This window comes from Rattus norvegicus, chromosome 19 (genome assembly GCF_036323735.1).
Source record: "Rattus norvegicus strain BN/NHsdMcwi chromosome 19, GRCr8, whole genome shotgun sequence".
Classification (NCBI taxonomy): domain Eukaryota; kingdom Metazoa; phylum Chordata; class Mammalia; order Rodentia; family Muridae; genus Rattus; species Rattus norvegicus.
The window spans coordinates 34,445,261-34,471,350 of NC_086037.1; the positions used below are offsets into that span (position 1 = coordinate 34,445,261).

Genomic DNA, 26,090 nt, shown 5'->3' on the forward strand with positions numbered 1-26,090 from the left:
GAATGGGATGAGAGCTTCCTGGGCCTTGTGACCATGGTCCCTGGGACCATGGGTACACTGCTGGGGCTGTGGGCAAAGAAAGGTCTTGGCACTGTGAGAGATTCTTCTAGCAACTTCAGAGTTAGAACACAAACCTTCGGTAGCCGTAGAAAACCTTGGTAGAGATGTATGTGCAGGGCGGGGGCCAGGGCTAAGTCCCCATTGATCCCAGCAGGAAGCCACCACTCGAAGTGATAAACTGGCAAGTCCTGGCAGCAGACACACATTGCTGGGAGGAGGGGGTGGTTAGGAGCTACTGGGCTGAAGTGAGCCTGTGACCGCTGGGGAATAGCTCTGGGTTGCAGCAGGAGCCACATAAAGCTTTCTTTAAAAAAATTATTAAAAAGCCTTTGTTGATGTGTCTGATGCATTTAATGCACCCAACCCTATCACCCAGAATGTTTTAGTCACCCTTTTATCTGACCTCGGCAAAAGTGGGTCAGGATGAAGACTGGGAGAGGCTGGGGTTGCAGTGAGCGTGTATGTGTGACTGTACATCCACGCCTGTGTATGCACTCCAGAATCACTCCTCTACTGCAGAACAAGGGCCAGGTCTCCCTCTTTTGAGCCAACCCTTCGTCACAGATAGCTCTTCTCTTCTGACAGGCAGGGCTTTGTGACTAGGCTTCCTGACGGGAAGAGGGGACTCAGATTTAGGTTCAGTCCGACCTCTTTCTGAGCTGCTTGAGCAAATCACTCAACTCTGTCTCTTTTCCCTTCTTTAAACTAAGCAGGCCGGTGGGGTCTGGGCTGGCTCTTGGGGGGCTTCAGTTGGATTCTTGGTCCTCAGGCTCCCTGGTCTTGCATGACACTCCAATGTTTACTCTTTCCCTCAATGCCCCTCACACTATATGGCTACCAGAAGGGAAAAAAAATGGAAACCACCGAGTGAAGGATTGGGACACAGAAAGGTGTCTGATTAGATAACAGAGGGGCAGAGACCATGGACAGTGGACCATGGAGAGGCACCAAATAAGGCCTAGGGCCTTCAGGACTCTGGGCTGATATTGGCCCAATGAGAGCCCTACACCACCTTCAGGGATGAGTGGGTACCGATATCTCAGTTGAGGCTGGTCCATTGGTCTCTGGTTTGCCTCAGTCCCGTCAGTCCCAGGCACAGGAAGAGTGGCCTCTGTAGTCCTTAACGCTGGCTGCTTTTCCTGCTGACAAGAAGCTACTAGATTGAAGAAGGATTGTTTGGGGGTCTAGGGGTACAATAGATCATAGTAGAAAAATCAGGAAGGTCAGCATGAATTGGTTGGTCACATTATGCCTAGAGTCAGAAAACAAAGAGCAGACAGAAAAAGGGACCTCAAGGCTCCCATCCTGATCACTCACTCCCCCCACCAGAAGCTTCATCTCTTAATGGCTCTATGACTTTCCCCCCAAACCAACACCATTTGGGGTCCAATTTTACATTTGAATCACATGACTTATAGCTTCTGATTTCGGAAAACTCTCCATCTTCTACCCTCCCTAGCAAAACCTACGAGAATACTCTGGGCAGCCCTATACTCATGTGTACTTCTGACCAATCACTGTTTCCAGGCAGTAGCCGTCTTTGACTAACTCTCTGGGGTCACTTGGTCTACCCTGGAGGCAAGCCTTCGATGATCAAACACCCCATGTATACTGTAGAAAAAACAGCCTCCAAGAAAGAGAGGGAACCTACAGGATAACTAAACGCCACTTCCTGAGCCCAGGGTCTTGAGCTAAGAGAGAGTTTAGGGAGAGAAAGTAAGGTCAGTCGTGGCTGGGCCACTGGGTGCCAGTTCCAGAGATTCGACAGCTCCTGGCATGTGGACTGAGGTAAGATTCAGACAGAATGAAGGCCATGGAGGGAGAGAACAGTGCGTAGAGAAAAGAGGCCCAGCAAACTTACTTGTAGGTAATGGGAGACATATCTCAAGCAGACGACGGGTTTCCTGGACCCTGTGGGACAGAGGGACACGCACGAGACACATGCCTAGTTTAAAATTATAGCTTTAGACCTGCCAGGCGTCAACCTCAGCTGCTACCTCCTACCCTGAAAATAGCCCTCCCTCCAAAACAGAAAAGCACATTGGGACTGTCTTAGGGTTTTATTGTTGTGAACAGACACCATGACCAAGACAACTCTTATAAGGACGACATTTAACTGGGGCTGGCTTACAGTTCCAGAGGTTCAGTCCATTATCATCAAGGTGGGAACATGGCAGCATCCAGGCAGGCATGGTGCAGAAGGAGCTGAGAGTTCTGCAGACAGGAGAAGACTGGCTGCCACATGATTAGTGTCCCATTGCTCACCCCTACAGTGACAAACTTACTCTAACAAGGCCACACCTACTCCAACAAGGTCACACCTCCTAATAGTGCCACTCCCTGGGCCAAGCATATTCAAACCACCACAAGGGCCAACCCTGTCCTTACACTTACCATGGCTCCCCTGTGTCCTAGCAAAACATTATGTGTCCCAGTTTAGCTTCATGTCGACTGCTTTTCCTCATACCCACCACTTCTGCCTTCATCTGGACCACCTCTCCTGCCAGACCTCCACCTAGAGCACCTCCACCCAACACCACTGATGCAGGTCCAGACCATCTTCCAAAGCCTGGATGGAGGGTGTAGGGCTGACACTGGGGCTCATCCTGGCCCCACCCAGCACCCAGCATGCTCACTTCCCCTAACCATCCCTCAACCCTTGCTCCCACCACACCTTCTTCAGAGATCCCTCGCCCAGCCTGGCTGTGCTGCATAATGTGCTTAAGTCTCAGCTTACATCACCACAGGTGGGTGTGAACAGTGGCCACACACACAGCAGGATGCTTATGGAGATTAGGGTGAGACTGTAGAGAAATACTCAGGAAGGAGTCCCATCAATGGCCTCATTGTCCCTACCACCACCTCTGGCAGGGGTGGCGAACTGGAAATTCCAAAGTATGTTTAGTCCCCTGGGTTCCAGAGTCACCTGGCCTCTTCTCTCATCAGCCAGGGGAGGTGGGGTTTGTTCCTCAGTCTCCCTTGAAGCTCACTGAGAGAAGGATGTTCTGTGACTCTGAAGAGCTCAGGACAGTCCAGCCTTTGCTCACCCCAGCCCACTTTGCTCCTGTGGAGTTCTGGCTGCCGTGAAGAATCCCAAAAGGAGCAAAACCCCACGTGTGTCCCAGCAACTGTTTCCAGCTCAGCCAAGGCCAGCACCACCCAGCAGACGTATGCTTGAGCAGCGAATGAGTCTGGACCTATGCAGGGTTAACGCCCTGTTCTCCTCACCTCAGTCCTTAGATCTGTGGTTCCCTTGCACCATGTGACAGAGCATTTCCTCGGGGTTGGGAGCTTGAGAGAGCAACTGGGACGATCCAGGTGGCCCAGTCTCAACATTCTACCATATCTCACCCCATTACATTGCGTCTTTATATATATATATATATATATATATATATATATATATATATATATATATATATATTTCATGTATGTGAGTACACTGTTGCTGTCCTCAGACACACCAGAAGAGGGCATTGATTCCCCCAATACAGATGGTCGTGAGCCACCATGTGGTTGCTGGGATTTGAACTCAGGACCTCAGGAAGAGCAGTCAGTGCTCTTAACTGCTGAGCCATCTCTCCAGCCCCAACACTTAAAACATGCACGAGAACGTTAAAGCCTATGCTGTCACGTCCGACATACCACACCAGATTCACTACCGTGGCTACTCTCAGAAAACAGCGAATGCGAACCCTTGTCCATAATGATCCAACAATTCTGCGTCTGGGTCCAAACCCCAAAGAACTGAAAGTAGGACCTGAACAGTTGCAGTAAGCACAGTGGCCACAAGGTGGAAGCCACTCTGGCTGCTGAATGGGCTTTTAAAACATGACACAGCCGAATACTACTCGGCCTTTTAGAAGAGTAAAGTCTGATGTGTGCAAGTTAAACAAGCCAGGAACAGAAGAACAAACCCAGCTCCGTTCCACTTCTATCAGGCTCTAAGCTGTGGCTGCAGGGCCTGAGGATGAATGGTGGAAAGGAGAGCACTGCCCAGACTTCACACTGGGAGTTTGTCTTGGAGTCAGCAGAGCCCCTTGACCAACCCCAGGCAGCATTTGTGGTCCCTAAAGGGACAGCCCTTTCCAACGAGCCCACACTGAGCAGCCCTGCATTCCTCTCCCAGGCTCAGGTGCCTTGCATGTATGTTTCTGAGGCTCAGCAGACACTTCCATTCCTCTCTCACTAAATGCCCGGTGGTCATAAACGTGGGCTGGCCTGCACCGGAGGGAACGCCGAGCCAGCTCTACCATGCATCCACTTTACCAGCTCGGGAGTGTTCAAGTTTTCTGCATTTTTTATTTATAAATAAAAACCCACTTCATAGACTGAGCTGGTGAATCAGGAACGTGATAAATATTCGTCCTGGAAACAGACACTGGCAAACATTAGGAAGGCTAGGGAAAGCCCTGTGACAGCAAGACACATGGTTGTAGAGCCAGCCGCCACCTCTCGGTTGAAATGTCCCCTCCTGAGCTGAGAAAGGAGGCTCAGAGTCTCAGGAGGCTAAGGAATATACAAGGCTCAGGAATAAAACTCACAAAGTAGGGAAGCCAGAGAGTTACCAAGTCTTTCCCCGAGGCTATATAAACGGTGCACATTTGCTGGGAGAGAGGGGCACACCAACGGAACTACCTGTGGTCAGTGCATCAAACTCCAGGACTGGGCTTGCGTGAGTCCCCACTCACACCAGGGTTGGCTTTCCAAGCAAAATCTGTTTTTTTAAGTCATCCATGTTCCTGTGAGTCACTCCTCACCTATATTCCTGAACTTGGGTACACTTGTTTCTTTGATCTCTTGCCAGTCCTCTATCTGGGGGTGCATACAGCCTTGCTCGAATATTCCCAGGAAAATCCACACAATAGGGATGGAAGTTCTACTGGTGAGTTAAGAACATGACTAAATTCATCTGCAGAAGAATGAATTGAAAACATCAATAAACATAGATAAACAATATTCAAGATTAGGCCATGCGAATTGGGATAATAGCGGAATATCGTTTTTATCCCTCAGACTGGTGAAAGTTGTAATGGCTGCCAAGATGTGGAAGATGAGAGTTCTTGCTCTAACTGGGGTGACCTGGAAAGCATTTCAGATTTATGTGATTTTTTAAATGGCACCGTCTTCCAGAAATGCATCATCGAGTAAAGAAAAGCCGCAAGTGCTTGTCGCATACTTGTTCAGTGACAAGATACTGAGTGCAATCAGGAGATGCCTATCAGAAGGCAAATGGAACGGTGCAGTTGTTAATACAAATTCCTCGAAGGTCAGAGGATGCTGCACGTGTTGGCTGCTGTATCTGTGACTATAGATCACCACTGGGAACAGGCTGTGTGGGGCTGTGGTGAACACCAACTTAGGAACATCTTAGCTCTGAAAACCTCTTCAGAATGAGTGTCTCAAGAGGGTGGGTCCAAGGGTCCAATGTGGAAGAGAGAGGTCCTCTTGGCAGAGTGTAAAAACAAGACTCGCAGGCTCAACGTAGTCACGTTGGCACCCACCTCCCTTCCACAAACAACTTCTTGCCGCTCAACACACTAGAAGACAATGTGGGTATTGACACCTCCACACTAGAATGTAGCTGTAGGTGGGCTGGGGTTTGTGTCTAGCACAAAGCCAGGTCCATATAAGTCACCCAATTATACCCATTCAGTGAGTGAAGTAAATGAATGAATAAATGAGTACCCTCTCCATATACTTCCAAGTGCTACTGTAACCAAGATATACACGCGCACACTCATGCACACATCCGTGCACACACTCGTGCACACACACACTCGTGCACACACACATACACACACAGGCACACACACACTCTTGTGTACATACACACTTGTGCATGCACACACACACTCGTGCACATACACATGCACACACACTCACTCATACACACACGCACACACACGTACATACACTCGTGCACACACACATATACACACATGCACTCACACTCGTGCACATGCACACACACGTACACATGTGTGCACACACACACACAGAGTGAGTTGAACAAAGCCCTGCCCTCAGATCCTCACTCTCTCTCCTCATTTTCCCTCTCCCTTCCACAGGCTCTACCTGGCAAAACCTCATGCAAGACCCCCACTCTTTCTGGCCACCCTCCTTTAACCATCTGTGATCCATTCAGCAGTCATCAAGCGTACACTCTAGGCCAGGCCTTGTGCTGGGTGCTGTGACACAGCAGGAGGGACCCAGGCCCTAAATCCAGAGTGCTCACATATATGATGGACACAGACCACGCACATCCCTGAGATGCACTGTGCTCTGAACTTACAGCCGAGCTTGTGTGTCACAATCTACTGGAGCAAATGGCAAACACCACAGAAGTGGTCATGGAGCAAAGTGCACAGAGGCCTCCTGCATCTCCCAGCGACAGGGGACCAGCATGAGTTCCGGCGGAGCCCACGATCATCTGTCCCTGTGTTCCCTAGCCATTTATGCAGATAGGAACACTTTCATGGAAAGTTGGAAGGCCTGCCCACTGGGACAGACAAATGTCCCAGTGCTGGTGTGCAACAAGGAGGAAGGCGGAAGTGAGGGGCATGGGCTGATGTAAACATCAGGTGTCCATCCCAGCAGAGCAAGGAAGAGCAAGGAAGAGCCAATCACAGGCTGCCTCTGCAATGGCCACAAGGCAGAGCCAATCACAGGCTGCCTCTGCAATGGCCACAAGGCAGAGCCAATCACAGGCTGCCTCTGCAATGGCCACAAGGCAGGACACGGAGCCCACGTTCAAACAAGGCACGAGTGACAAAGACAACCTCAGACCAAGCTTCATGTGGCAGAACCTACTGCAGCCATGTTGTTTAGTGACTGATGGCCACGGTCTGTTGCCCCGACACAAACCCAGACATATGCAGGAATAAGGAGTCTCCATGGAGAAAATGAATTCGCTTTCTTTGAGCAAGGCAGCAACGCGTTCTCTTCATTGATGTGGAATGGGCTAGCCCACTGTGGGTGGTGCCACCCCTGGACTGGTGTTGCAAGAAAGCAGGCTGGGCAAACCAGGAGAAGCAAGTCATATACGGCACCCCACCAGGGCCTCTGCATCAGTTCCTGCCTTTGGTTCCTACTCTGTGTGAGTTCCTGTCCTGACTTCCTTCCTAGGAGCTGTGATATAGAAGTGTAAGCCAAATAAATCCTTTCCTCTCCAAGTTGCTTTCGCCACAGTAGTTATCACAACAATAGTAGCCCTACTAAGACAGTCATGGAAGCTGCCATTTACCTGACAGTCTTATTTACTTTTCTCTTATGGTGTCAAGACGCCATGATGGGTTAATAGAAGGGAGGGTTTATTTGGGACTTACGTCTCTAGAGGGTTAGGGTTCATGGTGGCAAAGTGGAAGTGGCGGGTGGCAGGGAACTGGAGCAGCAGCTCACATTTAGAACCACACACAGGAAGCAGAGAACGATAGCTCAAAATGGCCCTAGTCTTTTGAAATCTCAGCGCCTGCCGCAACCAGGGACATAATTCCTCCAGCAAGACCACAACTCCTAATCTGCTCCAACCACCCGGCAACTGGGTCTCAAATGCCTGAGACTTTGGGGGTCATCTCATTCAACCACCATGGGTGGAGTTCTCTTCACTGTATGCAGATGGGGGAGGGGAGGTGACAGATAGATCAGAATGCTGTGTTCCTACTGGGAGTCTGAGAGCCCTCCCTATTGCAAGTGCCAAGAGTAAGGAGAGGAGACGCCCCCAGTGAACAAAGAAACCCATAACTGTTTTGACCAAAACAGCAAAGCACATCCTATTGTCCACATACTTGGAGCCATGAGGCTGTGAACGGAAGTGTACACGGCCTGTAAAGCAAAGGTCTCATACATTTAATAGAAACGTGCCCCCCCCCCCCGGGAGCATTTTAAGCGAAGTAAAGAACAGTATAAATAAAACATTGGCTGAGAGCGCTTGCAACACCCCCACCCCCACCCCATCCCCCCATGGAGACAGATGCAGAAAGCGTGGACATGGCCTTAATTTTAGAGGAAGTGTAATTAGCTGGAGTTTTTCCTGCCTCTATTTTTATGGTTGTTGCTACAATATCGTTTGTGCAATTACGAATGCTGAAATCAAACTCAAACCACTTAAGGACACTCGCAACTGGGATTTCTCCAGTGGCACTAAACGGCCAGGCCATTGATCGAGCCAGCAAGCCAGCCAGCATCGACTCTGCAGCTCTCCCGGATCTGAGACCCCAGGGTTACAGTGCGGGAGACCCATGCAGGAGAAAGCAGGTGAGAGCGCTGTGCAAGCATTAGAATCGGAGTTTGGCATCCCAGACCTATAAGAATCATTAGGTGGGTCCTGCTCTGGCAAACCTGTACCCAGGGCTGGGGCTGGGGCTGGGGCTGGGGCTGGGGCTGGGGCTGGGGCTGGGGCTGGGGCTGGGGCTGGGGCTGGGGATGGGGATGGGGATGGGGATGGAGATGGAGCTAGGGCTGGGGCTGGGGCTGGAGCTGGAGCTGGAGCTGGGGATGGATCTGGGGCTGGGGCTGGGGCTGGGGCTGGGGATGGGGATGGGGCTGGGACTGGAGCTGGAGCTGGAGCTGGGGATGGGTATGGGGAGGAGGAGGGGGAGGGGTGGGGGCAGGGTGGGGATGGGAGAGGGATGGGGTCGGGAGGAGGTGGGGGAGGGGAAGGGAGTATGGTTAGGGGTGGGGTGGGGAGGGGGAGGGGTGGAGTGGGGTGGGGATGGACACAGGAAGATGATCTCTGGGTCCTGTTGGCTGCCAGCCTAACCGAAGGACAACCAGGTCTAGATTTGGTGAGGGACTGTCTCAAGGGACTAAAGTACAGTGCTGGGAGAAGGGAGGGAAATGGGAGGTAGAGCCCTAACCAATCTTCAGCTGTACATTAGCGAATCTTCAGTTCACTAGAAGTGGGAGGCTGGGTGTCGTTCAGTGGAAGTTCATGTGCTTAGCATGTGCGTGGTCCTGGGTATGATTATAGAAACATTCCCACAAGTTTCTGAGTGAGATGGGCAGAAGAAATGATTGCAAAGACATTAAGAATAATACCGTCTGAAGTCACGTAGCGCCACGTTAGGTAGGATGGGCCAGTTGCCGCTGTAAATGACAAGTCCCCATCTCGGTGACTTAAAACAACTCTTTGCTTATGCCACAGCTCCTGCGGGCTGACACTGGAAGCAGGGGAGGAAGGAACTCTCCTTATTAGTTATGTAAACACCCAAGCATAGAAAGCAGCCGCTGCCTGAGAAGTCAGAGGTCAGTCGCTATGCCAGAAAGAAGGGCAGCTGGAGGATATCTCTCTCCTGCAGCTGAATAACCCAGTGAGGAAGTGACTCTATGGTTTCTACAAATAAGGTTTTGGGGGACAGGCTCAATAGTTATCTGCTCCACCTGAAGCTGGGGGTCTCCGGGGGAGCTGAAGGTACATTCAATCATCAATCTTCCAAGCAGGAAGACATAAATATTTAGCAAAATGCATTAATACCTATCAGAAACACCTCTGCAGGCACTACCCCTCAATAGTATGTGAGCTCGCTTATTTAATTCAGGTAACAACCGTACAGGTGTTCCCAGAGACAAGTGGCTGTGCATGGCTGGACCCAGGATGAGACAGCAGCTCTGTCTGTGACAGTTTTCCAGGCCTGGGGCCATCACACTGAGTGGAAGGGAAGAGAAAGTCCTATCCGCAGGTTTTCCCTGAAGCTTGTGGGTGAAGGACCACCCAGGAGCCATGTGCATCCCTGCAGAGATAACTCAGATGTGGTCAGTCAAGACCCATTCTGATTCCTGCTGTTCAATTCCTGCCACTTCACACAGCCGAAAACCTCGCTTCCCTGATTTCCTCTCAGAACACACCACCTGCCTTCTGTCCTGCTCCTGTGTGTCAGAGTCACTCAGCTGGTGGCGTGAACGGTCCTTACCCACTGGCCTCCTCTTGATGTATGGGTAGCCATATCCTGTCCAGATTATCCTGGGTATGTGTGGAGGGGGGTCACCTGTCGTAGCTTCTTCTTCCTCTACAAAATGACCTTGGTTCTGCTCCATCCTGCCTTTTCTTCCTGCTTCCCACCAGCGTCTCTGTTAGCAAGAGTGCTTATTGAAGTCCCTACCTCACCCAGCCTTCAGGGCTACCCCACTCTCCCTGAGCAGGAAGCACCCCCAACCCCTGCAGGTAGTGTGGTCACAGCACATTGCCTCTGTAAAATCAATCCCTTGTCAACTCACCATTCCAGAGGGGTCTGGGGCAGCTTGGTACAAACACATGGATGTGTGGTCAGGCCTTAGTTACTTCTCTATCGTTGTGACAAAAGACCATGGCCAAGGCAACTTATAAAAATGAAATCGTTTAATTGGGGGCCTCCTTACATTTGTTCATCTGTAAACAGTCTAGGCTGAGTCATTTATCAATTACCTATTGCCACAACAATATGTAACAAACAAATCTGGTGGCTTATCTAAATGACTTACTGTGGTAGGCAAGTCTACAAGTCAGATGAGAAGTTCTAATCTAAGCCAGGCCCTATGACTCCACCATACATTTGATACATCCGTAGATGGCTGTTACAGTGGCTAATGGCTTCCCTAGTCTCACCTGGTTCCCTTCCAGGAGCTTGGCCAGAACCCCCTTGGCTGTCCACTGCTGAGTGGCCTCCCCTCCTCCAGCAAGCTAGTCTAGGGTTATCCTCCTGGCACACAAAATTCCACGAGAGAATTTGCCAAGGCAACTCTCAAGTTCAAGAAGTAAGGCAGCATCAGGCTCCGGTTCTCTGGGAGACCCTGAGCATCATATCGCCCTGCAGCAGATGAGGACCAAGCAAGGAACTGGGGCCAATTTGGCAACTAATCTAGAAAACCAAAAGGGTCTGCATCTCTGTGTGCATGCCTGCAACCAAGGGCTGCGGGGCAGAGTGCATGGGAGAAGTAACTTCTGCTCTTTTTAATTCTCATTTTTAGACTGCCTCCAGGGCCTTCCTAACTCGCTTGTCTGTATACCACGAATTGGGGGTACAGGTTGTTGTGAACTGCTGTGTTCTTCTGCAGGAACCGCTGAGCCATCTCTTCAGCCCTAGGAATTCTTCTAGCCTATGAAAAAGCAAAGCTAATCTACCAATAAAGACTGTCTGCCTCCGGATCTCTCTGTATGTGCGAGCATGTGCTAAGAGAGCTGGTCTCCCCTCACAAACTCCCCTTTGAGGGATGGGCCATGGGGCTCAACGGCAACACCTGCCACCTTCTTGGAGTCTTTTGAAGCTAGTTCTTAGGGTACTGGGCATTAGCACCCCAGGGAGCAGCCCTCAGCCAGTGACACACAGAACACGCCAGGTGTTCGGACAGGGTTGCACCCCAGCTGCTCTTTCTTCTCATCTCTGCTTCTGTGGACACCTCTCAAAGAAAGGAGCTAGCCTGCACCTTTCATGCCCAGGTTACTCCTAGCTGGAAGCCTAACCTTGGACATACGGGGAAGCCTTGGGATCCTGAATGCCTTGAAAAGACTTTGCAACCCAACGGTCTCAAGGCATTCCCAAGTAAGCTTCCAATTTCTAGGTTCCTGACCAATAGGCAGGACTGTGCCCTGTCCACAGGCTCAGGTCCCGCCAGCAGGAGGGGCTGAGGCTTGGGGACTTAATGAGGTCCCCAGCAGAAGCAAATCTCGCTGAAAATGACAAACGAACGGCATTACAGACTGGTCCCACAATTACTATCAGTTGGCTGTAATATAAATATGCAAATTCCCTGGGTTTGAACTTTAACACCCTCTGTAGAGACCATTCATCTCTTTAAAGTATTCATTTAAGTTGTAAAAGGGCTCATACATCACTGCATGTCATTTTGAAAACAAATATTAATCAATTTTACCCTCGGAATTGCGGTGGAAGGAGGAAGTCCTCTCGCCTGTAACGCAGGAGACTGTGGGAAAGATTTACATATTCATCCTGGCTTAAGGAAGTTCTGATAATGCAGGTCCCTCTACAGCCACAGCAGACCCTTATCTGCGGCCAGCTTCTGCTTCCGGCCCGGCAGAGGCTGCTGTGACGCTGATGACCTTGAGCAGGGACAGTGGGCTCAGGCCCATGTCCAACTCCCTCCTTCCCTGAAAGTCTAGACTTTCCCTCCTTGAACCCAAGAGGGATGCTTTGGTTTTAGGGCCTGAGAGCAATAGGCTGGCCAAACCGGTAACCCGAGTGTCCCCTGCCACCAGCCTTAAGAACCTGCAAATAAGAAAAGCGGTAAGTAAACCCTAGAAAGCAGGTTCCTGTGTGGAACTCGGAAGTGTAGCAGGTGGGTATTTTCTGAGGTGGGCAGGGGCAGGCGGTGTTTAGGACGTAGTACCCAACCATTCCAAACTAAAGATCGAGCCCACTTCTCTGCTATGTTACCTGAGAAACAGACCTGGATTTTAAAGATAGCAACTTTTGGTCACTGTCAGGTGGAGAAACTATGAGAAGCCCCCTGGTGCGGGCTTGTCTCCTTGGTCCACAGTGTGCACCCAGAATAAAATACACAATAGGCCCCATTCCACAAGACTGAACTGCCAAGGCTTCCCCCAAAGAAGTGAAGTCCCCCGAAGCTCCAAGAGGCTTTTAGGTGCCTTTGGATCAGGGCTCTCAGGAAGGCAAGACTGCCCCTCCTTCCTGCTACTGTTGACTATCCAGCACAAACCAGCAGAGGGTGTTGGTAAGCGGTGGGGAAGGAGGGCTTCTTCTGTCACATTGATGGGGCACACACAGAACTATCAGTTACTTTTAACTGAACTCTTGGTAACGGTCGGTAGCCGTGCTTTTCAGCAGGCACACTCATCCCCAGGACGGGCTGTGTAGCTGACAGGAGCAGAGAACTAGTTCTTCCTCTGTGTACCTGCAAGCCAGGGTCAGCTTTTCCCCGACGGACTGCACATGCACAGCTGAGAGTTCTGGTGACCAGTGAGCATTGCCTACAACCTCCTGGTGTGTCAGCCACATGGAAACAGCTGCAGGTCCTGGTTCACTCTTCACTTCCCAACCTGGGCAGACTCAGGGGCATTTGATGATGCGGCCATGAGTTCCCGCCAGACAGGAGTGTCTGAATCTTGTGATTTCCGTCCTGGTGTGCACGGCGAGCCATGTACCACTCCAGCCACGTATAAGTGTGTACAATGTAAACTGACCCGCGGGTCAGTGTGTGCACAGCACAGGAGCCTCATGAAAGCATGTGGCATCCCAAGCCAGATGAGGGACAGTAGTGAGTGGCCCCGCTCAGGTCGTTCACACCTGTCATACTCACCGCCACCCCCTGACCCCCTGCTCCCCAGCCCCTCCACAGCCTGAGACTGTTGGTGTGAATTTGGATGGTCAGGGGCCAGGGACCCAAAAGAGGATTCCACCAATGTGTGTTGGGCCGTGTGTGGGCACGTGTATAGAGTGACAGGTGTTAAACTCAGTATAAGTGTCGGTTTGTGAGAGCTGGTGGGAGGGGATGGTTTGTGTGAGCACATTGCTGGCGGGGAAAGGGGGAGGGTGACAGCAATAACAGCAACATAGTGGAGGCCAAAGAGAAAATAAACCTTTCTTCAAAACACCCTATGTTGGGATGTTTCATCTAACAAACATCTTTCCTACCGATGTTTATTGAGGAGCTTATCGGGTTTGGATAAACAGGCAACCCAGAGGCTAAAGGACTGCGCTGGGGAATGGAGAAGGCACCTCACTTCCTCCAATGGCCCTGACAGCCTATGGCAGACAGTAGGCTTCAGGAAAACTACTGTGGAGGTGAGGGGAGCCCCAACTCTCCCCCTTACTTCTGCCCTCAGTTAACAGTTACCCTCATGGTTTTCTCCTTCCTTGACGAGAGCCTGTGGGTTTGGAACTCAGGACAACAGAGTAAGGAAATTCCAGAGATCAGGTGTAGTTTTCAGTCAGGGTAGCACCAATTTATTTCTAGGCAGAACACTGACATGTTTCAGATGTTTCTAGGAGACCTGTCTTCGAGCACAAGCCATATTTCCCATGAAGGCCAAGCTTTCCTGTCTGACAATTTCTAGGTTCCTGGAAGCCAGTTACCTGCACAGCTACGAATATAGCCTTGGGTTGGTTTCCCTCTCTATTTCCACCTCCTCACCTACAAAACAGGACACACCTCCTGGCCCCTAGCCTACCAGTGGGACCTGTGTGAAACACCCAAGGATACTGGCTGTACAAACAACCATCATCAGAATGACGGAACCAGCAGACATTTTATTTTTCCAAAGTGAGATAACCGTTACAGAAATTAGAACAACTGACAATAAAAACTTAGAACTCTTCTTTATCAGTTGGTTGTCCACAAGCCGTGGCTGCTGCACATGGAGCTGTGCGCCCTCCAGCCGGTGGCAATCCCTTCCCAGCCCTCTTACCCATTCCCATGGCTGCCCCAATGTGAACCAAGACGAGAGTCTTTAGTTCCCATTGGCTCCTTCCATTAAACACATGGGAAACCGAGGTCTGGGGGTGGGGGGAGCCTATAGAGCGAATGTCTTGTATACTGTACGGCTGTATCACCTATCACTTAAAAAGCCTATTACCTATGACTTAGGCAGGAGACAGAAGGTGGGACATCTGGAGGGCAGAAGGAATTCTGGGATAGAGCCAGGCAAGGGAGGCCAGCCCAGGAAGATGTGAGGAGATGGACACACGGTGCCTGAACACCAGTGACCAGCCATGTGGCAGAATATAGGCTGAAACAAATGGGCTAATATGAGTTATGATCGAGTCAAGGAAGAGCCTAGCTGTATGACCAAGGTATTCGTAAATATATTTTGAGGAAAAACCAGGGAGGAAAAACCTGGACTTAACTTCTAGAAAATCCAGCTATAGTGTGGTTCCAATACTCATGTGTCCCCCTTTCCCTGGCTTAGAGTCATCTCTAAACTCAGTTGTTTTGGGGGGGAAGAGGAGGGACTTCCAGGAGGGGAGGAAGGCAAAAGTCTTGGCTGCGGTTTGGCAAAAGCTCTAAGAGACCCTTCCCTCCCTTGTAGATTTTTAGAGCTGGTGGGGGGTGAGGCTTTCCAGAGAGGTGGAGGCTGTTTGACAGGAACAGAACATGGCTGGTGTTTCACAGTTTGTCCCTTTGGTCTTTTCCGGTTAGGGTGTTACCAGTATTAAGGCAAAGTAGACTCATTTGACAGTCACCGAAGGGAGATCAGTGGCCGCCATGAAGCCAATGAAGTTATGACAGCAGGCCCAGGAGGAGTCGGAGCTGAGGAGAACCTGTCAGGTTGCTGACAAACGATGATAAAGTGGCCGCTCGTTCTGGCGCTCGATGGAAATTGACAAGGTGGGCCTCCCCACCTAATGAACGGATCCAGCCCTTGCGCCGACAGAGCGCACAGCAAGTTTAATCTCAACGCGCATCAGAATAAATCTTCTGCTCATTCTTAGGAAGAAGATACAGCCAGGAGGACAGGAGCTGTGGCCTCCAAAGAAAGGACCCCGTGTGCCAAATGGGGAGGGCATGAAGGTACTGGTGGGGGTGTCCCCATATGTGGCATGCTGAGCGTACCTGCCTAAAGACACTTCTGCTGACAACCCATCAGCTCCCCAAACAGAAACTAAGGCTCAAATGGCACCAACGTCACACAACCTCTCGGTGAGCAACTGTCTCTATACTTGTATTAAATGTGCCCAGCTCTCTGGATTCTTATAAAGTAATGTCAGTTGTAGAACAATGCCAGCCTACCAGACGAGACACGTTAGAGGAGCGAGGCGGGTGGCGTGGGGGTGGGGGGAGAGACCCCCCCAGCTACCCTCGGAATACAATGCACCAGCTGCACATTAATAAATATGTAATGTTTGATTAGAAATATGTATAGTATTTTTTCCCTCCCCAAATGCCGGCTGGCCCTCAGGCGGAAGACGGGATCTGGCCCACGCTGTCGGGTTTCTTTCGCTTGCTTTGAAAATACAAACTCGAATGTTTGCCTGTCCCAGCTGTTTCCCATTGTTGCTGTTTATCAGCTTGAAGGATGAACAGTGGAATAAAAAAAACACGCTCGCATTTCAAATGTGCCAGTCAGTCACGCCATTGTTCAAAGAAGAAAGCTTAATTGTCTGTGCTGGCAAACTTCTTTTTGGTGAATGTCCAGGTTTTAAGAACAGCTATTCAGCTGTGCAATTTGTTTAATACATGCAGAGAAAAGCATATGAAATCACACAGTTTTCTGGGGGAAAAAATTAAATAAGGGGAAGAGAAGAATTTGGGGGGGGGTGGGGATGAGGGTAAGCCACATATTAAAGTTCTCCACCGTGCTACCTCCGAGTCTCCCGAGTCTGTTTTCTGCTTGGGATCCTCTGAAGTATCCCATCATGGAGGAGAAGGGTGCAAACAAACTGCAGACACAGCCCAGGCAGCTGGAATTGCAGACAGACGGGTCCACTCGAAGTGCTTCTCCACTTGCCGAACAAGCCGACTTCTATTTGAACAGCCCCTGCTTTCCAGGAGTCGAGCAAACTCCGACAGCAGCACTCAGGGGCCGTCGGGAAAAATCAACTCTGGAGTTTGGGGCTGGCGAAGAAAAGTTCCTGAGGGGAAGGCTTTGAATGCCAAGGTAGACTCCTCACCTGCTGAGGTGAGTACTCAGGCCAAGCCTGAACACCCCAACCGGAACCTCCGTCTGTCAGGGACAAGAAGAGGTGCGGTCGCCTGGCTCACCCACTGGGTGTAGCTCTACGTCCCCCCAGAAAACACTGGGTGTGCAACCAACAAGGAACGTGGGCTTCTGCCAGTGACCGTGAACTCAGCTGGTGCAGCAGGGGAACCTCGCCCCAAGAGGTTTCCACGTGGCAGCTGGATGCCCTGGGGACAGAAGGACAGTCTAAAACAGCAGTAGGAAAACCACTGTGTCCTTCCAGACTCCGAAATCTGGGTTTCTGATGGAACCCATGTAGATGACTGCCACCCAGACCTCACCTGGGGGAGGAAGGGAGAGAGATGGGGACTAAGAAATGCAAAGACTGTGGAGGGAGGGCACCAAAGTGATGGAAGAAAGGTCTTCACTATCTATCTACCTAGAGGGCAACGTGTTCCCCCAAGACAATCTCTCTCTGTCTCAATTTTAAGACTATGGTGTGTTTCTCTAACTAGGAAGGAGTGAACCAGATACACAGCAGTACACAGGCACAGAGGCACAGGCACAGGCACACGCACACGAACACACACACACACACACACACACAGAGGCACACACACATGCATGAGTACAGGCACATGCACATGCACACAAACACACACACACACACACATGTAGGCACACAGGCACACGCATGCACACTTCCAGCATCATGCCATTCATAGTGGAGTGCTTACATCATCTCACCCGCAGGTCAGTGACCCAGAGATCTGGGTCTCAGAATGCAGGATGCTGGTCATGAAACTTCTCAGCTGCCATAATCACAAGCATCCTCTCTCGTCCCTCTGTGTGCAGTGTCCTATTAGTCATTTCTCCGGAGAACCCTAACAATACAATACAGAGGGCGCACAGGGCTGCGGACATGCTGATTGCCCACAGCCAAACCCGCAAGCCCATCCACACCTGTGGTCTGCCTTGACCTCTCCCCTGGTCCATCCAGAGTCAGAGCCACCTTTTGACCTTGAGCTTAACCCCTCATGCTCCTCAAGTCCCGTAATAACTCCATTGGTACCTGTTTCCTGAACCTTCCCCTCCTCCCTCCCTTGCTGGCTGGCCCCTGCATCGCCATCGAAACATGTCTCACACCCTAGAATTAGCAGGAAAACGAACTGGATCAATACTACAACAAGGCGTGCCCATCGATCAGCACGGCTCCAAATTTCTCCAAAGAAAAGCCATGTTTGAAAAGGAAAAATGAATGCATGCCTACATTGGGTAACCAAAGACTGACTTTGTCCACGGTTCCTGGAAGATAGGAAATACGTGAGGTTGGGTTGGTGAAATGTGAGGAGACCATGACCAGAGCTACTGAGAAAGTAGAGATGGCCAAAGCAGCCTTGTGTTCAGAGGAGCAGTGGACAGAGCAGTTAGCAGAGAAATCAGGAGCCGGTGCACACCAATTTCCACTGGTACCATGGACACCACCCCTGTATCCAAATTGTAGCCTGGGGTAGCCAGGTCAGACCCAAGGACTGCACACTAGAGAAAGTGAACCCATTTGTGCAGTTGATCTTACCCACTGGTTCACTGAAAGGAAAGGGCAGGAGGCTTAGCAACAAGCAAGTGATGGAGACATTGTTTTTTCCATCTCAAGCTAAGGAATGGTGTCTTAAGTTCAATCCCAGGAACCCTTCAGGCTCATTCACAGTGAAAACAATAACCAGGACAAAAGGACGAATAAAATACCTAGGAATAAACCTACCGAGAAATAAATGCTCAGGACCTACGTGAAGAAAATCATAAAACTTTACTGAGGGACATAAAAGAAGGCCTGAGCAAATGAAAGGTGTGACCACGGGCCTGCATGGAAACACTCAATATTGTAAAGATGTCAGATGCCCTTGAATGAAGCCATAAATTCAATGTCACCCCAGTCGCTACCCCCTCAAGATGTGTGTGTGTGTGTGTGTGTGTGTGTGTGTGTGTGTGTGTGTGTGTGCGCGCGGGCACACACACACGTGCGTGCGACTGAACAGGCTGGTGCTAAAATTTACTTTTAAAAGGAAATATGTGAGAAAGGCCAAGAAAAAATGTACAAGGAAAAATTATTTGTGAGTATGATATAGCAGTTATTAAAACAGATGGTAGGGGGTTAAAAAAAACATGTAGCTGATTGGCTTGGGCTGAAAACCTGAGGAAGCAGGCTAGAGGGAGCAGACATAACTTGTGGGCCTCCATTCAGACTAAAGAAAATGGCAGGTCCCACCCCAGAGCGCGAATCCAAACCTGATGGAATTAGAAGTTAAACCTGAGAGACCAACCTGGACAGATGTTAGACGATAACTCTGTACCTGTGTATTTGAAAGATGTGATGCTTTAAAATCATACAAGATAAAATTAAGGGAACAAACTCATTGGGAACATTTTAACTTCTGGGACTGGAGGCAATGTCTACCTGGGTAAGAGCACAGGCTGCTCTCCCAGAGACCTGTGCATGCAGCCTCAGTTCACTGGCCTGCTTTGTTTTAAAAGTTACTATGTGTCTATGCTGCTCCTCCCCGTCACAGCTTCCTACCATGTGTTTGCTAATGCACGGGTTCATATTATTTTTAAATAGTAACCAATCTTGTGGTTTCTGTTATTTGTTTGTTTATGTTTTTCAAGACAGAATTTTTCTGTGTATCCCCGGCTGTCCTAGACAGCCTCTGTAGACCAGGCTCAACTCACAGAGATCCTCCTGCCTCTGCCTCCTAAACTCTGTGGCATGTACTACCACACCCAGTTTCAAATACATATTTTTAAAACTTTTCATAACAAATTTCTAAATCCATACTAAAACACAAGTGCCCACCTACCAACACTTCTACATCAGTGGCTCTAAGTCACAGAAGAGAGGAGATAGACCAAGACCATCAGTATGCTGGGACATTAAGACTGTGCCCTGTTAAGTGGCAGAAATGATGCTGAGAAAACCCCTTGCTGTCACTGTAGATGTGCACAAGCGCTACAAATGTGTACAAGAGCCACACGGATCCACCTACCCCTCGTACAGAAGTTAGCCCGAATAGTGCTAGCTTTGAATTATGTTGGCTGCCCTCTCGAACCCTCTGTCTGGACCTCAGCTGAATGAGTAGGCAGGTAATAGCTCCCTTCTCTAGAGCACTGTAGTGAGCTAACAAGAGACACATAGGCTCAGAAGCTAAACCCCAGGACAGCAAATGCAGCCTACAGACAATGGCTGACAGATCAAAGGATCCAAACGATCCTGGTCCCAATGCAGGAGAGGACTACAATGCAATTGATGTTTCAAGATATTCCTTCCATAGCCATGGCCCTTCCCTTAGCCACAACCATGGCTCCTCCCACAGCATGGCCCCTCCCACAACCACAGCCCCTCCCAAAGTACGGCTCCTCCCACGGCCGCAGCCTCTCCCACAGCCACAGCCCCTCCCTCAGACACAACCACGCCCCCCCACAGCCACGGCCCGCCCCCAAGCACCAGTTTTGGCCACAGCCGTTCTGTGTTGTTCGGTTTACCTCCCCTACTCTATGCTTTCTCCCTTTTCTTATTCGTCTCACTTTCTTCCCTGACAAGATTTGTTTCTGAAAATAACCTCACAGATCAATCACACCGTTCCAAAATCCTTGTTTTGGGATCTACTCCAAGAAGCCGGAACAGGAAGAGTCAGTATGGAGTTCTGCTAGCCGGAGGGAAAGCAGAGTGCAGTTCTGAAGAAGCTGTGTGGCTAGAGGTTAGGATCTGTGGTAGCACCGTGCAATAGCACTGCAGATGCTGAGATTCCCACCGGGGCCACCCCTAGGGTGACTGAAATCCAGGTGATGGGGTCCACTGCCTTTTGCAGGAGCTTTGGTGCTTGAAAGGCAGAAAAGAAAAGGCTTTGATAAACCCTGGAATCAGATGACCACCCACAAACACCATCGATGCCCTAAAGGAAGGATATTTCCACTCAGAGCAACCAGTCGCCATGAGCAATGAAACATGAGCATCCAGGAGCCTGTGGTGTTTAATCTGTCCATCGACTGCATGGGTAGGAGAAGCACACGGGAGCTTAGTAAGGCATATGCCAAGGTGTAGCTGTGAGGCTGTTTCCAGAGAGTTAGATCATTCAGATGCTGGCCCAGTGGAGCACTCCATCCATTGGTGGTTTCAAACTCAATAGTCCACGGAGGAGTTAGCACTGTAGAAGGAGGCCTATGGAAGAAAGAGGATCACTGAGGGCATTTGCTTTGGGGATATATTTGGCTTGACCTCTTCTTATCACTGCTCTACTCTACTCCCTGTCAACCAAGAGATGGACACCTTCCTCCTCCGTGTGCCCCATTGTCATGATGCTCTGCCCAGAAACATGTAGTAAGAATTTTGGTTTCTTTAAAAACCCAGTTATGTGTGTTATGTGAGTGCGTTTTCATTTTAATCCCAGGTGTGGGTGGGATAAGAGGCTGCTTCACAGCAGGTGATTGTGATTCGCCCCGTGCACTAGCAGGGGTGTGATCTTTGCCAGCTGCAGCGTTTAATTATGGGGACTCTAAATAGGGTATAAATGGAAAAGCCCTGCGAGAAGGCCTGTGGAGGTGACTGCTCCTGCTGCTGCTGCTGCTGCTGCTGTTGCCACCATTGCTGCTACTGCCACAGCCATCTCTACCTCCACCTCCACCACTGCTGCTGCTACCACCGCTGCTGCCCCTGCTGCTGCCCGTTTCTGCTGCTGCTTTATTTGCTATTGCTGGGTTGGTGGGTTGCTGAGTTGCTGGTTGAAGATATCCTGATGATGAAGATTAGACTTGCTCTAAGGAACCCGAAGCCCTTTATCAGCAGGAAGTAGCCTAAAGAAGTCTATACCACTCCCCCTTTCCCTCTAACCTTCCTTCATTCCTATAAAGTAGACCAAAACATACTCCAACAGAAACAATGAGTAAAAAGTAACAATTCTTCCCTTTGTCCTGTGAGATACTCTGTCAGGATAATGAGAAAGGTAGAAAATATCCCTGCAACTCAGACTCCTGCAGCTCGGAGAAGAAGGGACTTCCAGTCTTAGTTCAGGACCAGATCTCATCATGCTTGGACCGTGACAGGATGGGGGGGATTTTAAGGCTCTCCAGATCCGGTGATCAGGCACAGGCAGGGCCGCGGGAGACTGCCAGCATCTTCTGAGAATGCTGGTTTAAAGGGTCAGGATGGAACTCTGTATAAAGAAGCGCTGTTTGGAAAGGGTACCCTCTCCTGTGTTCAAGGAGAGGGTACCCTTAAAACCCAGGAAAGATCCCAGCAATGGGGTCTAATCACAATCTTATGTGCCCCAGAGGCTTGGAGAATGCGATGCCTCACTGTAAGAGCAGAGTCCCTGCACTTCCCGTGACTGCGACTGCGGAGGAGAAAAGCTCAGCCAAGCTTCAGCCTAACGACCTCTCCTGTGCTGAGCTTGGTGTCTCCATTACCTTTCTGTTACTGTAGTAGAATGCTGACCAAAAACAACTTGGGAGGGAAAGGATAGTTTTCATTTCTCAGCTCCATTGTGAAGGGAAGTCAGCGCAGGAACTCAAGCAGAAGTCATGGGACTCCGCTCTGCTCAACCTGCTTTCTCATTCCGTGCAGGATGCCTGCCCAGGGTGCCACATCAATCGTCAATCAAGAAAATGCCCTACAGGCCAATCTGGTGGTGCCATTTTCTCACCTGAGGCTCTCTCCTCTCAAATGACTCTAGCTTTTGTCAAGTTGACAGAACACAAGCCATAAACAGGCAGCAAGCATAGTTACCAGAGCCAACTATCAGTCTGTGGCTTAGGGTCTGGCCTGATAAATGTGTCCTTTCCATGCCGTGTCACTGCTACGAAAATTCCCACAAATGTATTGGTTTCCGCAACAGAAAAGTATCCTTTACAGTTCTGTAAACTGAGGGTCTGACACCCTAGTAGTGACAGACTGTGCTCCTTCTGGATACTATGGCCTCTTACGGCTTCTAGTGACAGCCAGAAACCTTTTCACCTTTCTCGGTTGATAGACAGATTCACGAGACCTCCATTTTCACGAGACCGTCTCCGCAGCTCTTTTCTAACGTCATAGCTTGGCCCACCCTAGTCCAAGATGGCTTTGATGTAATTGTCTTCAAAGGATCTCGTTCTAAGTATAGTCATTGTCTTGGTCAGCGTTCTGTCATTGGGAAGAAACACTAGGACCATAGCAGCTCTTAGAAAGTAAAGCTTTTACTTGGGGCTGACTCACAGTTTCAGAGGCTCAGTCCACTGACATCATGGCGGGAAGCATGGTGGTATGCAGGCATACATGGTGTGGAGAAGTAGCTGAGACATCTACATTCTGTACGGTGACACTAAACCCAGTTTGGGCTTTTGAAATCTCAAAGCCCACTCCACTGACATATTTTCTCTGACAAGATCGCACCTCCTAAACCTCACAGAGTGTCACTCCCTGATAGCTAAGGATTCACATATATGACCTTATGGGGACCATTAATGTTCAAGCCACCACAGTCACATGACCTTATGGGGACCATTAATGTTCAAGCACCACAGTCACATGACCTTATGGGGACCATTAATGTTCAAGCACCACAGTCACATGACCTTATGGGGGTCATTAATGTTCAAGCCACCACAGTCATATTTATACACTTAAGTAGGCGTATATTTAGTGGGCTGCACCAACTAACTACACCTCCTAACCATGAATGGAAGGTCAAAATTCCTGTAGTTATGCACAGCAGATAATTCAGGCCAAATCGATATCAACCATCTGGACATCTCAAAGCTGGATGCCTTGGTATGAATGTAATGCACGCCCAAAAGTGAATGTTTAAAGATCCGGGGCGGGGGCATGCACCAGCAAAGTGGTCTGGAGCAATGGAAAAGTCTCTACAAAATAAAACACATCACCATCCTGCATAACTCACCCCAGGGAAGGAGCCCGACACCAGGCAGACCCGCTTGGATTGGAAGATGCATGTGCCCACACTTGGGAACCTGCCCCTGTCCTTTCAGACGCTATGAGGAGAGATGGTGGTCTTGCAGGGCTCAAGGCAGGAAGGGTCTCTACAGCAGGACCAGGCTGTGCTGTCAGTTTGTAGTGTGGCCCTGTGACTCGACAGGCCTCGTGGCCTGGTCTTAGAAAAGAAAGGGTTTTAAGTATTTCCCTCTGCTTACACCTCGATAAATTAGAAACAAGACAGCAAATAAGTAATCAGCGTGCGGGGGGTGGGGGGGTAACAAATTTGGACAGGAGTTCATGAAATGGTGAAAAGAAGAAACCCAAGGACATGAAGATCTGGTTCTTTGAAAAGTCGTCATAACGGATAAACTTCTCTGCTGCCTTGGTAACTCACTCAGTAACTAGCCTAAGACCCTCTGTGGAAGCACACTCCGGAAACCTCATGCCCAGGGTACTAGGACCAAATAGAATATCCTTCACAAGTAGAGCATCAGGAAACCATGGAGAGGACTCTGCACAGCATTCAGGGAGCTGAAAACCTGGTGGGAGCCAAAGCCGACAGGGAGACTTCCAGGCTCTAAGCAAGACATAAGACATTGGGCTTAACAACACCGTGTCATGGAGGGGAGCGGGTCAAATGCCCCACCCTCCCTGAAGGTTTATATGTGAGCAATGATGGTGGTGGTGGGAGGGACATTTTCTTCAGGGGGTAGCCATTTGTAGGTGTACCGTGAATACACTGTAAATCACTCTCACTTCCTTAAGCAGAGCATTAGCAGTCCTCACTGTTGCTACGAGGCCAACAAAAGGGGGAAAAGGCTAAAAAAAGAAGTATGGCCACTGCTTGTCCAGTATGATGGCACACTTACTTTTTTTTAACAACCCCAATCTAATTTACCAGAAAGCTACTAGACTAACATGTCACTTTAATGTCAAATAGGGCTCAAGAATAACATACAAAAAATAATAAGTGAAAAGATTGAAAATCAGAATTTTATTTGAGTGTGGTAGCGGAGGAACAGAGTTCAAGGCTATCCTCGGTGACGCAGTGAGGTCAGGTCCAGCCTAGACTACAGGAGACACTGTGTCAAAGCATTGCCCCCTCCACCAAAAATAAATAAATAGAAACTTTACAAAGAACATTTAATGATGGCTTCAAAAACACAAATAGTTATAGATGGAGCTAATATTTTTGTGAAGAATTTGTGTGCTGAGAGCTACAAAACACTGTTGAAAGGGGAAAAAAAATCAAGCTCAAATGAATGCAGGGAAACCACGCTCCTCCACCAGGTGACTCAATAAATTTGGGGTACGCACACAGCCCTCTGCATGCTGGTGGGTCTTGTCTTATCAGCAGTGGCCCTAAGAAAGCAGTGAGCCAACCTCTCCTGGCAAAGACAGCTCTCTAGAACATCGGCCTTACTGTGACCGTCAGTGGCTCTCCTGGGCCCTGAACTTACCTCACAGATCACACTGCCCGTGTGAATGTGCCACCAGCCTCTGTGATCATATGAGCACACAGACATTGTTCTTTCTCTTGTCTTCTGGATTAAAAAGAACTTTTAGTTCTTACCTTAAAATCTATGGTGCGTTTCAACTTGCTTGGGTGTGGTGCAAAGTTAGGGCAAAATTCCTTCTCTCCTGAAGTAAAATGCCAATTTTCAATGGTTGACCATAGCGCCATGCCCCCTTTCTGCTACAGTGGCACCGGCCAAAACACAATTGACAATGTAGATGTGGTTCTAATTTTAGATCTTTGGTGTTGTTCATGAAATATATTTTATGAATCTGAAATCAACAGTAGCCCTCCAGCTCTGTTTTGTTTATTCTAGATCCTTCTTTTCCCATGTCAACTTAGAAGCAAGTTGAAAATTTCCATACAAATTTGGATGAAATTTTTGGACTAGTATTACATTGAATCTTACAAACATGGTTGGGGGTGACTTAGGTTTCTCCACAGGAACAGTGTGTGTGTGTGTGTGTGTGTGTGTGTGTGTGTGTGTGTCACCATAAGGTAGGAAGACATTAGGAAAAAGTAGCTAGGGCCCTTGGCGAAGCACTAATAAACACTGTATTGAGGGTTGCCAAGTTGGCTCAGGAAATAAGGGCATTTGTCACCAAGTTCAAGTCCTAGGGCCCAACAGTGAAAAGAGGGAAGAACGTTCCAGCAGTTGCTCTCTGACTTTCACACATGAACCATGGAGTGCCACTCCCCAGAAATAAATAAACAAACAAACAAACAAATGCAATTTTAAAAATATATCGAGAGAAGAAGTTAGGATGTGTGTCGATGACTGTTTGCTTAACATGCGCAGAGCCCTGGGTTTGATGCCCAGCACCAGAAAAGCAATATATTGAGAAGTCGTAAATAAAGATGCGAGCTTGCTGACAGTACAGGAAGACCAAGAGTCTAAAGACTTTTGACAGAGAAGGCTGGGCGAATGGCTCAGTTTGTTAATCGGCCCGGCACTCAAGTCGAAGATAGGAGAACACGACATT

At 49.4% G+C, this 26,090-nt stretch overlaps 1 long non-coding RNA gene across 5 annotated transcripts; it reads left to right on the plus strand.

Moving 5' to 3' along the window:
• The first annotated feature begins 8,177 nt into the window (after positions 1-8,177).
• On the plus strand, positions 8,178-17,516 carry LOC102557216 (uncharacterized). Of its 5 annotated transcripts, XR_010060121.1 has the most exons (4): positions 8,178-8,316; positions 15,151-15,339; positions 15,444-15,651; positions 16,501-17,516. It is a non-coding gene; the product is annotated as an uncharacterized LOC102557216 (long non-coding RNA). The 5 variants fall into 5 exon arrangements; XR_005496814.2 differs by lacking the exon at positions 16,501-17,516 and having other exon boundaries at positions 15,444-15,754; XR_010060120.1 differs by lacking the exon at positions 16,501-17,516 and having other exon boundaries at positions 8,244-8,379; positions 15,444-15,754.
• The last annotated feature ends 8,574 nt before the right edge of the window (positions 17,517-26,090 follow it).